Raw genomic sequence first — 18,014 nt, 5'->3', positions numbered from 1 at the left:
TAGAGAGTCGCAGAGTTCTTGGGAGGGAGTGATGTCGTTGGTGCCGGCGGTGGGGTTGGCAAATTCTTTGACGATGTTGAACAGTTCCTTGCTGTTAAGGGCATTTGTCAGGTTTAACTCCACAGGATCAAGTCGCTGCATTAATGGTTCCACCTCCAAATGTCACCAACACCCCAAAAGATATTCACAGAAAAATAACAAACTAAAATAACAAAGAAGGGAAGGGAAAAGGAAAGGGTCTGCAGGGAAGGGATACCTGTAACAAAAGACAAAACACATTCAGTAGAAGCTTACAGACTATACAATGCTACACTCTTAAAGTCTCACTAAATATGCATAACATATACCTGTATAAAAGGGAAGAAAAGACCTTTGATAAGGAACCAAATCTAGACTCTCCAATACTCTTAGGGGATTACCACCGGTCTGCTTGGATCTCATGAAGTATTTGGGGGTCCATAAATGTCAAATAGAAAACTCTCTCTGTGCAATGTACGTAGGCCATGGAAATGTGTGGGATGCAAAAACCACAACACTCCGCTCCCAACCACTCAGAGAGTTGAAAAACGATAATAGAAACAATAATGCATGATTTACAGAAACACGCAGTTGCGACCACCACAGTCTTCTGTTCTTAATCCAATCAATGAATACAAAGAATATAACGGCAGCGCGTAGTTATCCTCACTACTGCGCTCCGCTATGGAGTTCAATTGTATGCCCGTCAATGATTATGGTAACACGTGGTTTCGACCGCCACAGTGCTCCGCTATAACAATGTACCAAAACACCTTTAGCAGATCCCAAGAAATAATATCAAAGTTACAAGTCGTATCCACATAATAGTAAACAGTTCAGCCACTGCAACACAGGACTACCGCAAGACGCGGCTAGAGGATTGCAGCAAGGTTTACCTTACGAAGAGGAACAAACCGGTCCGTTTCCGGGGAAGGGAGTTTTTAGCGCGAGGGAAAACAAGAGAACTCTCCCCGCGCAGCAAGTACTCCGTTGCTCCACGAATGCCGGGAGCCAGAACAGGAACCAGGAATTGGCATGCAGAGCAGCCGCTCTCACGCCGGGAATGGGGATCCAGAATAACATGCACCCGGAAGCGTGTCTCTCTCGTAGAAGTACTTCCTGAGGAGCTCGGAAGGAAACATGGGAAATGTAGTTTATTGGACTTTAGGCAGGCGCAAGACAGTGGAACCTGACAGTACGTCCTCCCCCCTAGCGGCTCCTAGGTCCAGGCCGCAAGGGGTACCTGCGATGGAAGGAACGGATCGCAACAGGGGCATGCACATTCCCCACAGGCTCCCATGAATCGTCGGCCGCAGAGTAGCCTTTCCAGGACACCAGGTACCACAGAACCCCCTTCCTCCACTTCGAGTCTTTGATGCATTTGACCTCATACTCAGTGCCAGCATCCCTTACCACAGGCGGAGGGGTTCGTCTCCTAGCAGAATGAGCTGGTTTCAGAAGATTACAGTGAAACACGGGATGTATCTGTAGCAAACCAGGCAATTTCAGTTTAAACGCCACTGGATTAATCTGTCGCACAATAGAGTAAGGCCCTATGTAGCGGGGATGGAACACACTACAAAGCTTAAACCTAATATTGCGAGTGGATAACCATACCTTATCACCAACCTGGTAGATGGGACCTACTACCCGGTGTCGGTCTTCCCACTTCTTGTACTCCACCTTAGCCTTCATCAAATGCACTCGTATCCGCTTGTGTATGGTACGAATCCTCCGCAGTTGTCCCATGACAGTAGGCTGTCGAGACACCTCTTCCGGAATGTGCACCGGAAGGATACGTGCGTCAAACCCGTAGGTAGCAAGAAACGGAGAGACCCCTACAGAACTATGCCAAGCGTTGTTATAGGCTATCTCAGCCATCCACAACAGCGAAACCCATGAATCCTGGGCGTCGGTGGCTTAACAACGAAGATATTTTTTCAGCGTTTGATTTAACCGCTCTGTCTGGCCATCGGTCTGTGGGTGAAAGCTGGTGGAGAGTGAAGATTGTATATGCAACGCCTGACACAATGCTTTCCAGAATCTTGCTATGAATTGAGGCCCCCTGTCAGACACAATAACCTCTGGTATACCATGCAATCGGATGACATTGGTTAACAACAGCTGAGCCGTTTGGCCCGCAGTAGGAAGATTCACACAAGGGATGAAATGTCCCAACTTAGTGAGACTGTCTTTGACCACCAATATGGCCGATTTACCCTGGTCCGTAGGTAGTCCTGTGACAAAATCTAAGCTGATGTTCTGCCATGGTCTTCTGGGAGAAGGTAAGGGTATCAGCAACCCTTTCTTTTTTCCAGTCATGGTCTTTGCGCGTGCACAGTCCTCACACTGGTCTATGTATTCCTTGATGCCCCGCCAATGGAGACACATGGCACCAAACGAAAGCCTTCTTTCGTAGTTCCAGCGTGGAGAGGTACAACCTATTGTCTTGAAATGGTAGACCTTGCTTTAGCGTGCAATTGACTCCCTGTGTGGCCCAATGAATCCACATATTATGATTCTTAGTCTTACGAATAACATCCAAAAAGGAGTTGGCCTGGATCACACAAATCACCTTCTCAGGGCTCACAATTGACATCTTGGAGTCTTTAGTTCCTATTTCCTCAATATGATCTCGTCGGGAGAGGAAGTCTGCTTTCAGGTTCTCTGACCCAGGTCTGAACGTGATCGTAAAGTCATATTCCGAAAAAAATAGCATCCATCTCATCTGTCTTTGCGTGAGATGTTTGGCGGTTTTCATCTACTGTAGATTTCTATGATCTGTGAAAACAGTAACAGGGAACTTAGCCCCCCAAAGATATTGTCGCCATTCTTGAAACGCCCTTTTTATCGCTAGCAGTTCTTTCTCAGCGATAGTGTAGTTCTTTTCAGGTACGCTCAGTTTTTTGGACAGATACGCCACAGGGTGGAGTTGTCCTGTGTCCTTATCCCTTTGAGACAGGACCGCCCCTATGGCCTCATCCGAAGCGTCGGCTTCTACGATGTAAGGGTATTCCGGCTTTGGATGAGCTAGAATCGGTGCTATTGTAAAAGCCTTTTTCAGGTAAGCAAAAGACTCTGTGGCTTCAGAGGTCCACAGGAACGTGACTCCTTTTCTAAGCAGTCTTGTTAACGGAACAGCCACCTGAGAGAATCGCAACATAAAACGGCGATAATAGTTCGCAAAGCCCAAAAAGCTTTATACTTCCTTCACACTAGAGGGTGTAGGCCATTCCTGGACGGCTTGTACTTTCCTTTCGGCCATTTGCAGTCCTTCCTGACTCAGCATAACCCCTAGGAATTCTACTGTGTCCACGCTGAATTCGCATTTGCTAATTTTGCAAAACAGCCTATGTTCTCTTAGCTTCTGTAGTACTTCCACCACGTGTCGAGTATGAGCAGTGGTGTCCTCAGAATATATCAAGATGTCATCTATGTACACCACTGCACTGATGTCCACCAAGTCCTTCAACACACCATTCAAGAAATACTGAAATGCTGCTGGGGCATTACACAGTCCAAACGGCATTACAGTATATTCGTACAGGCCGTATCTTGTCTTAAATGCTGTCTTCCACTCGTCCCCCTCTCGGACGCGGACCAAGTGGTATCCCCCCCCTAAGATCTAGTCTGGTGAACACCTTGGCGTTTCGTACCTGGTCCAGTAAAACCGAGATAAGGGGTAGCGGATACCTGTTTTGGATGGTGTTCTTATTTAGCATCCGATAATCAACACAGGCCCTCAAATCCCCATTGGCTTTTTTGATAAAAAACAGGGGGGGTGCTGCAGGAGATCTAGAAGGACGAATAAAGCCTATGTCTACATAGTGATCCAAATACTCTTTCAAGTGTTTCGTTTCTGGGTCAGATAACGCATAAACCCTACAGGACGGAATGGTGGCCCCCTCCACCAGGTCTATCCTACAATCATACAGCCTATGCGGGGGTAGTTGTTCTGCCTTGCTTTCACTGAATACGTCCCTATAGTTCTGGTACTCCAACGGCAAACACACAGCCTTTTCTGCTGCCGTTGCTGCCATCAAGGGAATAAGCGTAGGTGAAAAACAAGCGATATTATGCCCTTCCATATGTTTTTTGCAAACCTCAGACGTGAACTGTACAGATTTCTCTTTCCAATTAATGTATGGATTGTGATGGCAGAGCCAAGGCATCCCTAGGATCACCTCATATTGGGGGGCTTCGATGATGTTAAGGGTCAGCTCTTCCCGGTGCCTGCCCTCTTTAACGTCTACAGATAGTGTCACTCTCTCTGTTTGTTCAGTTATTAGACCTGATATTAGGGGTTTCCCATCTACCGCTAGGACTTCTTCCGGTGTATCTCTGGGCACTCTGTCCAACAACAGGGATGTCACTAACCCGCTGTTGATAAAATTCCCAGTGGCCCCGGAGTCGATCATCACCATTACTGAATGTACCTGCAACTGACATTCCAATCTCATGGGCAACAAGATATGGGATTCCGATTCAAGCAGAGCTAGCACTGTTAGTGATGGTACCTTCCAGGGCTGCGGCTCCCCCTTACTCTCCTCCACCAACCCGATTGCCTCGTCCTTCGCGCTCACTGCTGTGATGGCTACTCTCTTGTTTCTGTTCCAACCCCCTGAGGCCTTGGGTTTTGATGGACATTCCCTGACATAATGGCCTTTTTTGCCACAGTACATGCATAGGTTTGATATCCTACGACTTTCTTTTTCTTCTCTGGTTAATGGGGCGCGGACTGCCCGATTTCCATGGGTTCTGGTGTATTCTCTGTAGAAGGCAAAGCCCAACGGGGTGTCCATTCGGATCTAGGGGGAACCCTATCCAACCTTCTCCTGTCCCCTCCTCTATCAGCCATTCTACCATCAAGTCTCTGGGTTAGGTTGATCATGTCAATACACGTGACGGGTTGGGGATCTATTTGGGCAATGACGTCCTTAAGTCCATCTCGTAACCCTTGATAATATAAGGACATCCTTTTTTGCTCAGGCCAAGATGTTTCAGCCACCAGCCTGTTAAACCTGGTCAAGTAGGATACTAAATCTGATCGACCCTGTTTTAATTCTAAGAGCTCTCTATCAGCACTTAGGGTGGTGGCCCTCCTATCAAATACCTTCTCAAACTCAGCGCGGAACGCCGACCAATTCGAAAGAATAGTGACGTCTTTCCTCACCAAGGGCACCGCCCAGTTTGCCGCATCTCCTATCAGGTAGGATATAGCGAATGCTTCCCTCAAATGATTATTCGGAAATAAGGATGGCTTGCACGAAAAATGGAGCATGATTTGCGTTAAGAATATCTGCGTTTTTGCCGGATCCCCGGCATACCTTTCAGGACTGGCCAGAGGAATTGGGGAGGGGACTGTAACCTGTACCTGGGTGAGGACGCATCAAAGGGGTTTCTGGACAACCTGTCTACTTTCTCTCGTAATGCATTGGCCTCAGTTTTGGATGCTGCCAGCTCCTGTTGAACTAAAAGCAATGCCTGTAGGACATCCTCTAAGGTACCCATTATGCAACAACTGAACCGGGCAGAGTAACTTTCGTGGGCGTGTTATTCTGTCAGGTTTAACTCCACAGGATCCAGTCGCTGCATTAATGGTTCCACCTCCAAATGTCACCAACACCCCAAAAGGAATTCACAGGGTGTTCGAGCCATTAGGCGAGGGAGAAAAATAACAAACTAAAATAACAAAGAAGGGAAGGGAAAAGGAAAGGGTCTGCAGGGAAGGGATACCTGTAACAAAAGACAAAACACATTCAGTAGAAGCTAACAGACTACACAATGCTACACTCTTAAAGTCTCACTAAATACGCATAACATATACCTGTATAAAAGGGAAGAACAGACCTTTGATAAGGAACCAAATCTAGACACTCCAATACAGCCTTAGGGAATTACCACCGGTCAGCTTGGATCTCATGAAGTATTTGGGGGTCCCTAAATGCCAAATAGAAAACTCTCTCTGTGCAATGTACGTAGGCCACGGAAGTGTGTAGGATGCTAAAACCACAACACTCCGTTCCCAACCACTTAGAGAATTGAAAAACGATAATAGAAACAATAATGTCTGATTTACAGAAACACGCAGTTGCGACCACCACAGTGTTCTGTTCTTAATCCAATCAATGAATACAAAGAATATAACGGCAGCTCGTAGTTATCCTCACTACTGCGCTCCGCTATGGAGTTCAATTGTATGCCCGTTGCCCGTCAATGATTACGGTAACACGTGGTTTCGACCGCCACGGTGCTCCGCAATAACAATGTACCAAAACACCTTTAGCAGATCCCAAGAAATAATATCAAAGTTACAAGTCGTATCCACATAATAGTAAACAGTTCAGCCACTGCAACACAGGACTACCGCAAGACGCGGCTAGAGGATTGCAGCAAGGTTTACCTTACGAAGAGGAACAAACCGGTCCGTTTCCGGGGAAGGGAGTTTAGCGCGAGGGAAAACAAGAGAACTCTCCCCGCGCAGCAAGTCTCCATTGCTCCACGAATGCCGGGAGCCAGAACAGGAACCAGGAATTGGCGTGCAGAGCAGCCGCTCTCACGCCGGGAATGGGGATCCAGAATAACACGCACCCGGAAGCGTATCTCTCTCGTAGAAGTACTTCCTGAGGAGCTCGGAAGGAAACATGGGAAATGTAGTTTATTGGACTTTAGGCAGGCGCAAGACAGTGGAACCTGACAGCATTGTTGTCAAGTCGGTCCTTGAATGCTGATTTCTTGGTGGATCGGATCAGTTGGTGGTGTTTGCGGGTGGCGTTCTTGAAGGTGGCCAGGTTGTCAGAGGTTGGGTGTTTTCTCCAGGCTTTCTCGTGAGTCCGACAGATCTTCTTGGATTTCTTGAGGTCATCGTTGAACCAGGGGGCTTTTTTGCTACTTTGTTTGAAAGGCTGGTTCTTCAAGGGTGCTAGAATGTCGGCGCTGTGGGTGATCCATTGTGTGAGGTTGGTGGCTGCTTGGTTTGGGTTCGATGATATGGCAAGGGGGTTTTGGTGGAGCGAAGTGAAGAGCTGGTCGGTGGTGATTTTGTTCCAGTTTCTTCGAGGAATAGGATGTGGGGGATTGTGGGTCGTGGTATTTTTGTAGCTGAAATGAACGCAGCTGTGGTCCGTCCAATGGAGGGCTGTGGTGTGATCGAAGGAGATGTGCTTGCTGGAGGTGAAGATAGGGTCGAGCGTGTGTCCGGCCAGGTGGCTGGGGGTGTCGACCAGTTGTTTGAGTCCGAGATTGTTCAGGTTGTCAACAAGGGAGGTGGTGTTGCTGTCGTTTTTCTTTTCCAAATGGAAGTTGAGGTCTCCTAGTAGAATGTAGTTCTCGGAGGTGAGGGCATGTGGGCTGATGAAGTCAGTGATGTCTTCACTAAATTGTGTGCGGGGTCCTGGTGGTCTGTAGATGAGGGTGCCTCTGAGTGTGGTCTTGGGGTTGGTGTGGATCTGAAAGTGGAGGTGTTCGGCGCTAGCAAGGTTATCACCGGAGCTGGATGTGATGCGGATGGTGTTCTTATGGACAATGGCGATACCTCCTCCAGTTTGGTTGATGCGGTCCTTTCAGATGATCTTGTAGCCGTCCGGGATGGCTATGGCGATGTCGGGTGCTGAAGAGGCGTTCATCCAGGTTTCTGTAAGGAATGCGACGTCCGTTAATGTAGTTTCGAGTAGGTTCCAGAGTTCAATGGAGTGTCTGTGGACCGAGCTGGTGTTGAGCAGGATGCCCTTTAGATGGTTGGTGTCGGAGCTCTGTTTGGAGTTTGTGGATTTGGAGTAGGTCCTGCTGCAGTCGAATTTGCAGGAGTGGCAGGTGAAGGGTCCATGGGTGTGTCCTGGGGTAGCATGGTAGCATTGTGGTGTGCGGCCGGGGTTAAGGGCTGAGAGGGTAGCGGTGTCATAAATTATGCGGGTGGAGTGGGTTTTGCGAGGAACAGGGGGAACAGGGGGTCTGGCGCTGGGCGCGGTCCAGGCGCGGACGGGGGTAGATGGGCTTACCTTTGGCGCACCTTTGGCGCGCATGGGGCGCATCCGCTGCGCGTGAACGCTGCGCGCAAAAGCATCTGTCATAAATGGATAGTGGAGGGGGGAGGGGCGAGGGAGGAGCAGCTGGGAGGCGGGGGCGGGGTGGGGAGGCTGGCTACGAGGCACAACAGGAAACAAGAGTAAACAAGAAATTGGCAGCGAAGGCAAACCACAAGCAGGACGATCTTGGGGGCAGGAAGTAGGATGACGCTATGGGCAGTGGCGCTGGCACAATCAGGCAATATTAGGTACTTTGCTAAACAGGCAATGCGAGCGCTCTAATTATAATACTAGAAGCACAGATCTACATGCGAGCAGCAGCAGTGAGCACAATCAGGCAATAACACAGATCTAAATGCGAGCAGCAATGAGAAGGCTGAACAAAGCGCTACGATACCCAGGCACCAGTTCTAGCAGGCAAAGCGCTACAGTATCCAAGGAGCCAGGGACCGTGGTTGGCCAGAGCGGAAGCAGGCACCTGAGACTTGAGAATTCAGGCAGCCCTGGGACACCCCAGAAGCACACTACTTATCCAGGTGCCCAGGGGTTTAAAAGGCACAGGTGCCCTGGCAGCATAGCTCTGCACCAGGTCATGACCAGGTCCTGCGACAGGCAATTGGGGGTAAGACCTTGGATAGACAAATGGAGAAGAGCCTCCTGCAACAGCCTGAACCACACACTGAGAGTGCCCAGAGTAATTGATGTTCAAGCGACCCACAGAGAGAGAAGGATCATGGGGCCACAATGTAAGTTTGAAGAGTTGATGATTAGTGTATACTACAATTTACACTAGTTAGCACAACTAGCTGCATTCTTCATAGACTAGTGAGCTAGGTGCCCCACTGCCAAGAGTCAGAAGCCAGGTTTGTAAAGTTTGCCTACTTTCAGGCGTAGGAGAGGTGGGAGAAAGGCAACACCTTTATAAATCCTCAACTAAACGGCCAGCATCCAAGTGTGGATTAATGGCTAGAGCGGCCGACTTTGAAGCTGGGGAACCAGGTTCCAGTTTGGCGGGAGGCTCAAACATCCTGCGATTCTAAGCAAATCACGTCATCTCCAAGTGCCTAAAAAAATACAAAAAAATGAATGTGTCCACCTTTAATGCAACTGGTGCTTCGGGTCGAATTTGTGCTATATAAAACTACAAAAAATAATAATAATAAGTACCAGTCCCTGTGCCTCTGTTCTGTCTGGGATGCAACTGAGTTTCAGGCTGGCACTGTTGCCACTTGAGCCTTTATACCATCAATGATCTTCAGCAGGTTCACTTGCAAAAAACTTGTTAAGACTTTTACTTCCTCTAAATGGTCATGTTTGATCATCTATTTAGTGCTTTTCTAGGGCCATTGCCGATCCACAGCTGGTATGATCCAAGGACTCACTAAAATATCCAAGCAGTAGTAGCTATGTGAGGGGTGTACAAATGGCAGTGACTTCACCAATGAGAGCTTATAACCTGTGCACACTGGGAATTCCTCATTCATGAGAAATAATTCCAATCCCCAACCCCTTTCACAAATTGGGTTCAACTGGTTACCCACACCTGTTGGTTAAGGGTGGACACATGCTGATCAGTTCAATGAAGTCCATGAGCAGCCTCACATATCTAAGAACATTGCAAATCTATAATTGCATGACCTCGTGTGGCTAAATACCACTTGTCGTTTTTTGAAGATTAACGGAGTCCACTGGGGATCGCATAACTTGTTAGCATAGAGGATTCTCACTTGTTATCGAAATTAACCAGGCACATTTCTCCACCAACAATGAACATCCAGGAACACCCACCCGCAGAATTGAGAAAGAACCATCAATCTGTCAATCCTTTCCATGTCCAGGCCGTGTGAGGTGCCCCATGTTGAGTCAAGCTAAGCCACTAGTGCCTGGAAGCTGCTTGGCTGGTCATAAAAGTAAGGCCACCGGATTGCTTTGTTTATTGTTGGAACTGCAACAGTATCTAATCATCTTCAAACCTCCGACTGTCGTTCTTGATTAACTAAAATATTCTCAGCAAGTGATAAAGCTTTGGTTTGTCTTGTGCCGGTCCAAGAAATTCAGGTTGAGCAGGACAATACTACGGGGTGCAAAACTCGTATAATTTGCTCTAGTGTAACTATGCAAAATTACCACAACATTAGGCAAAATTGCACAAATTTACAGAAATTCATCTTGCACTCAAGTAATTACCTGAACAGTTCATTTGAAAAAACATTCAACTTGAAAATGTAATTTCAAATTGTTTAAATTGATTTCCAGTCACTTGCATTTAAAGCACTTCCCTCGTGTTCATATTTGGAGTTGTACAAAAATTATCCGAATGGTCCACTCATGTCAAAAGGTAACCAACTGTTACAACGCAACTATTACAATGGACTACTTTTACAACGCAACCACTACAACGCAGGATCCTTTACAACGAATGCCTTTACAACGCATGACATTACATCGCAGATGCTATTACATCGCATGCCATTACAACGTAAGTATAGGTAAGTATATCATTCAATTAAAAAATGTATTTAATGTTTAAAAAATTTATTTAATTAATTAAATATTAATAATTTAATTATGAAAGTTGGACAGCACCCTTCAAAAGTTACGCATTTGTTACAAAAACAGTTATTAAAAAAAACATACAAATGAACAGAATTATTAGTTTTCCCAAATATTCAGAAAGACACACAAAAGTAGTGACTTGGATTTTCTTTCTTTTATTCAATTTTTGTTCTTTATTTTCTAGTTACGGATAGCCGACGCGTTTCGTCCGTTGCCGGACTTCTTCAGGGCTATACAAAACACATACAAAAACATATTTTACAAACATTTACTTGATGTTATATTACACAATTTGTATACATATTGGTACCCTAAACCAGAAAAAAGAGAACAAAACCAGAAAAGGTTAAGGGGTCCAGTTACTCGTTAAACCAGGTGGTTAACAAAAAATGGGAAAACATTTGCAATTCATTTTAAAAAAGACACACTAAAACCAGGAGTGAACCAAGGGTTAGACAGTTTAAACTCATAGGAGATGTGTATGCTTTTGTTATTGAGTATTTGATTCTTGACCAGTTTACCCAGTCCAAGATGGCGGCTCCTTGGTATTAGATTTGGTGTACTGTTTGCATGTTTCTTCATCTTAACTTTTTTGGGGTCTCCCCTTTTCCACATGAATGCTACTCGTGTTTTTCCAATTGTAACGTTTTTTGAAACAAACCCTGGCCTTTTAGTGTCTAAAATATGACTGGTTGCCTTCATAGTATAGATAATTAAAGATTCCATTCTTAATTGAGTATAACTTGGGTTTGGAATATATATGGCTACTCTCCTTTCTTGACCAATTGGGCACATTTGCCAATTGTCTATTGACTGATCAATGTTCTGTGACAATCTAATCGCATGCATATGATGATGCATATGATATACTTTTTCCTAATACCTATCTATATGCTTTTAAAATATTTTTCTACAGACTACTTTGTGGGCCAACTTTTTCTTCCTTGTTGACAGTGACTGTGTACCGGAATCTGTGACCTTACTTACTAATTTTCAGTGAGTATAGACATCATTTCAGGCTCTAAGTGAATGATCTATAGAGAGTCTTCTTAATTAATACATTGCATAGGATTGGTAACCAAGGTTCAGCGACTTGACTTTCCTGCATTTAATTAATGCTGAGTGAAATACTTACAACTGACATGATAGGTCTGTATAGAATTCAGTGTTATGAGTACCTCTGATACATCCTTTTGGATTATTTTAACAGAGCAATGAAAGAAACCTCATGAAAATCTTATTAAGACAGATGTGAAACTTGATTCCAGAGAATTTGTTTTAAGGTACTCTATGTTATACATTACCATTGCTATCTGTAGGGTTACAATTTTGAATCTAACTCTAGCTCTTTTGTTGCTTAAGCGAACTCTAGGCATGGAACTCTAATAACTAGTTAAGTATGGTACTCAATACTATGTACTGATATGACAGAATTCAGTGAGACTATTTTATAACAATTGACTGTATCCTTGTGCTTTTATAGTTCTTCTATCCTTTTACTGTAGTGTGTCTTTTTTAAAATGAATTGCAAATGTTTTCCCATTTTTTGTTAACCACCTGTTTTAATGAGTAACTGGACCCCTGAACCTTTTCTGGTTTTGTTCTCTTTTTTCTGGTTTAGGGTACCAATATGTATACAAATTGTGTAATATAACATCAAGTAAATGTTTGTAAAATATGTTTTTGTATGTGTTTTGTATAGCCCTGAAGAAGTCCGGCAACGGACGAAACGCGCGGCTATCCGCAACTATCAAAAAAAGAAAATAAAGAACAAAAATTGAATAAAAGAAAGAAAATCCAAGTCACTACTTTTGTGTGTCTTTCTGAATATTTGGGAAAACTAATAATTCTGTTCATTTGTATGTTTTTTTTAATAACTGTTTTTGTAACAAATGCGTAACTTTTGAAGGGTGCTGTCCAACTGTCATAATTAGCTTTCCTGGGTGATAGGTTGCCTATCTCCCTTAAGGCCCGTGTGGGAATCACGTGTCTGGGCATAGCACCTTCTGCTTTAACACAGTAGATGGTATTTCAACAGTGGTGCAGTTTTTTCCTTAATTCCCAGTTCTCTTGCCTTATAAATATTATTAATTTAATAAATATTAAAAATAAAAATAATTATTTAAAAAAGTACTTTAAATAAATTTAATAAATGAATTTAAGTAATTTTAATATTTATTAAAAAAGTAAATTTAAAACAAAAGTAATTTTTAGAGTTTTTAGTATTTTTGGTGTTAGAATAGTTATTTTTACCCCTACACTATCCAGCACTTACCCTGCTATTATACCCCCCTGGAGTTAGAATAGTAATTTTTACCCCTACACTATCCAGCACTTACCCTACTATTACACCCCCATGGAGTTAGAATAGTAATTTTTACCCCTACACTATCCAGCACTTACCCTACTATTACACCCCCCTGGAGTTAGAATAGTAATTTTCCCCTACACTATCCAGCACTTACCCTACTATTATACCCCCCTGGAGTTAGAATAGTAATTTTTACCCCTACACTATCCAGCCCTTACCCTACTATTATACCCCCTTGGAGTTAGAATAGTAATTTTTACCCCTACACTATCCAGCACTTACCCTACTATTACACCCCCCTGGAGTTAGAATAGTAATTTTTACCCCTACACTATCCAGCACTTACCCTACTATAACACCCCCCTGGAGTTAGAATAGTATTTTTTCCCCTACACTATCCAGCACTTACCCTACTATTACACCCCCCTGGAGTTAGAGTAGTAATTTTTACCGCTACATTATCCAGCACTTACCCCACTATTACTCCCCCCTTGAGTTAGAATATTATTTTTAAACACCTACACTATTTAAAATATATATATATATATATATTTACAAATACATTTTAAATTATTTTAAATTTAATAAATAAAATTAATTACATATTTATTAATTAATTTAAAAAAAAAATGTACTTACCTATACTTACGTTGTAATGGCATGCATTGTAATAGCATCTGCGATGTAATGTCATGCGTTGTAAAGGCATTCGTTGTAAAGGATCCTGCGTTGTAAAAATTGCGTTGTAATGGTATGCGTTCTTAAAGTATGCGTCGTAACGCCATACATCCCTTAGACATTATCATCCTCACTGAAACTTGGCTAAATCCCGCCTCCACTCCTATCTTACACCTCCTAGTACCTCCAATGCACGACATAATTAGACTAGACAGACCTTGGAAGCTTGGTGGTGGCCTAGCTTGTATTAACAGTAACACACTCTTGATTTCCCACATGGAGTCCTCTTCGCCCTCCGCCTGTGAATACATTTGTCTCAGCATCTCAAGTAATAACCTGCCGGCTTGCAAACTCCACACCTTTTATCGCCCCCAGGGAGACAATCTCCCTTTCATCAAGCAACTAAGTGAAATCATCTCTGGTAATGTTGACTCAGCCGGGTCCCAAATCTTCCTATGTGACTTCAACCTTCACTGGTCCAACCCCAAAAACCTTGTGGTAAATTTCCTTAAATTATTCATAAATGATCAAGACCTGATTCAGCACTGTGACCAACCCACTCACAATAAAGCAGAAACTCTAGATCTCATTATCTCGAAAGGGCAGACCATCACTGTTGATTCCATTACCCCTTGCAATTGGTCAGACCACCCCTGCATCTTCTATTACATCAACAGAGAGGTTGGCAAAGGGTCAACAAACAAAATCAAAGATCTGAAAAAGGGGCCTCAGATCATTAAACTCAGTTGAACTAGCAGCCCATTTAAATCTACTCTCTCCTCCCAAGCTGACCTGTGTGAGGTGCAGCTACTCACTGACTCCTACAACTCAACCATCTCCAACACTGTGGATGACATTGCACCACTCCAACAAAAAAATGGCTCAACAAAAATATCCAAACCGTGGTACAATAATAATCTAAACACGGTACGCCACAACCTCAGGGCAGTTGAATGTTCATGGAGATCCAAATCCTCCCTGGAACAACTAAAACTCCTTAGAGAGGTTAGGAGTAACCCTGGGCTAAGTACTTCGCTATGCCCATGGAGTGGGCGTAGTGTTGCCTACTTCGCCCTTTGCAAAGTAGGCGAAGCAGGCAACACTACGCCCACTCCTTGGGCGTAGCGAAGTTGCCCGCCACCCACCTCCCTCCGCCCTCCCTAAATACTTAAATTACCTTTTAAAAATAAATAAAAACCACTTACCTTGTCCGCTGCGTCCCCGGGGCTCCCTCTTGTAATCGCGCCGCCGTAATCGGCCGCCCGCGAATGTGCGGGCGGCCGCACATGTGCATTAGTATCCAAGACGGCGGCGTGATTACGAGAGGGAGCCCCGGGGACGCAGCGGACAAGGTAAGTGGTTTTTAATCATTTTTAAAAGGTAATTTAACTATTTAGGGAGGGCGGGAGGGAGGCGGGTGGCGCGTAGTGGGGCTACGCGAAGTGCGTAGGTGGCGTAGTTTCTCGCCCACTTCACGTAGCTTCGCGTAGCCCCACTACGCCTACTACGCCCACCGTTAGTTAGGAGTCTCTACAACAAACACATCAAATATGCTAGCTGACTACTTCAGACACCAACTTGATGAAGCTGCTAACCACCCCAAGAAACTTTTCAAATTGGTCAAAGAGCAATTAGTGGTAGGTCAAAACCTCTCTGACTCTGGATGTACCCCACCCTCATGAGACGACCTTGCTGCTTTCTTCATTGAAGACTCAAGACTCATATCTATTTATCTCACCTCTAAGAAGGCTCTCCTGCCACCCTCAGGGTCCGCATCTCACCTTGACCTATTAGAAAAATGCATACCTACCAGCCGGAGCACTAAGAACAATGAGTAACGGGGCACCTTTATCCCTTTCAGTCAAAAAGACATCAACAAGATTCTTCAGAATATCAACCCATCTAACAACTTCAATGACCCACTGCCCCCTGCAATTTTCAAAGAAATCAAGAATGTACTCCTCCCCACCTGGACAAGAATTGTAAACACTTCTCTATCACAAGGCACACTCCCTGACTGCCTTAAAGCAGCTCAGGAGTCATTTATACTAAAAAAATGAAAATGCAGATAAAGCTGACCTCAATAACTTCCGCCCTATCTCCAACATCCCCATCCTAGCTAAACTCCTAGAAAAATGCATACAATCCCACGTTTGTGCTCACATAGGAAACTTCAAACTCCTAGGTCAGCATCAATCTAGCTTTCGGAAGGGACACAGCACATTCACGTTATGGATGACATCTTAAAAATGCTTGACCAAAATGAGTCATGCCTTCTAATGCTCCTTGACCTTTCCTCCGCTTTTGACACAGTTAATCATCACAACCTCCTATCCATTCTGAGAATAGGATGGGTTTCTCTGGTTGTGTGCTACAATGGTTCTTGTCCTTCCTCCACCACAGATCACAAAGAGTCAAGGCAAACCACTTCCTCTCCCTGGCCTCTCGAGTACTTATGGGTGTCCCCCAAGGATCAGCCATATCTTCTATCCTCTTCAACCTTTTCCTGGAACCGTTAGCTTATTCTCTAAATTCCATGACATTCTTTTCCATATGTATGCGGACAATACGCAACTTTATCTGAAAATATCATCTCCAGATGACATCATCATTCTTAACTCTACCCTTATTTCTACTCAAAATTGGTAAACTGAGAACCATCTCCTGCTCACCACCACCAAAACTGAATTCCTTCTTATCTTGCCTCCAAATCAAGTCCCCAAACTAGACCTTTAGTTACATCACCTCACTGCTTTCAACTGCAACCCTCTCATCATAGACTGTGCCAAATCCATTGGAATCACCCTGGACAAACACCTGAATATGAAAAATTACATCAGCAATGTGTGTAAGGGAGTTAATCACTTGATGAGGACACTTAGAAACATCAACCCATTTCTCCCGTAATCCGACTTCAAGCAGGTGGTCCAAGTGCTTGTCTTGCTGAGGCTTGAATAACAAAGAACAACAACAAATTGCCACTACTGCACTTTAATCTCACAATGACTGGACCACGAAGGACAGAATAAAACTAGTTCTTCAAATCACCTTTTCGGTTTGAATTAATCAATTTATTTCAAACATTGAATAAAGTCATATTATTTTCACGGCCTTTTTAAATTCATCATCCTAACTAACAATGAAATAATGGAAAGGGAGAGAAACCTATCCAAAATTTTATATTTCTAACAAAGTTTGCGATGTCAAACACTCTTACACCATGTCTTGCGCTCTTACAAACTCACTCAAACTTGCTCATTCATACCAACACTTTCACACAAGTAAAGAAAGAATTAGAGAAACAAAAAACTAAAAACAAAAACAAAAACCAACTGACTAAAAAAATCTTGAATCACTTCATCAAATCAATATACAAAGTGTCAATCAGTTGTCCCATTTGGAACAACCTTTAGCAAAGCATTTACCAATTTCTACAATAGGCCATCTATACAAATCGTGACATTAACATATGTTTTTAAGAAATTTTTCGATTAGCCTAACAAAGAGAGATGGTCGACGTGTTTCGAGTTCCTTGGTGAAGGAACTCTCTTCAGGACCTCAAATAGTTCTGTAAAACATAAGAGAGAACTTGTCTTACTTTGTTGTCTGGAAACAATTGAATGTCCACTCATACTCTGGAGCTAGAGCAGTGACCCTCTTACCTCAATTCTCATGCAGTCTACGTTATCCTGGGTACTGGCACACATTCTCTATAAAAATTATAAAAGATGAAATTGGAAACCAAAAGAACCTATCTCAGCGTCGTCATGTTTCATAGATGTCAGAGAAATAAACATTATCCTTACTTTTGCTTGAAGTGTAGGTGGAGATGCCTCCCCGAGGGGGGCTTTTTATTGGTTTGGTTCACCAGAGATCAGTCCGTTCTCTGTCTGCAGTATAAAAAATGCGGGGGTATAAATATTTAGTGCCTGTTGGCATTGTAATGAAGGGCTAAACAAATCTCTGATAGATTAGGCTGGCATACCTTTATGATGTCCTTTGTCTGGGGACTTCTTTATGTATATCTTAATTTGAGTCTGTAATAACAGAAACAGCAAAAAGGCATTGTATTACTATATAGTTGGCTTTGTTATGCAAGCACAATCTGGAAGAACCGTGGATGAAGTAATTGGTTGCCGGTGAACTAAGATGGAATGATCTACTGTTTAACTATGGTCAGAAGCTAGTATGCCGTATTTCAATCATTGGAAAACAACACTTGGTGTGGGCTTCCCACAGTAAGGCCAAGCCTCTCAATACAAGAACAACTAAATGAATGCCAATACTGTAGCTCCTAATTAACAGACCTTCGGTTTCTGCACAGAAAGAATTAAACTTGGTGTGAGTTATAGACTTCGAGATCAGTCAGAATGAATCACTTTTATTTTTCATATATTTTTTCGCAATTTTTTGTTGGTTATGATTCA

The sequence above is a fragment of the Lissotriton vulgaris genome, chromosome 7 (genome assembly GCF_964263255.1).
Source record: "Lissotriton vulgaris chromosome 7, aLisVul1.2, whole genome shotgun sequence".
NCBI lineage: Eukaryota > Metazoa > Chordata > Amphibia > Caudata > Salamandridae > Lissotriton > Lissotriton vulgaris.
The sequence above is the reverse complement of the archived record's forward strand: the minus strand, read 5'-3'. Positions refer to the sequence as shown.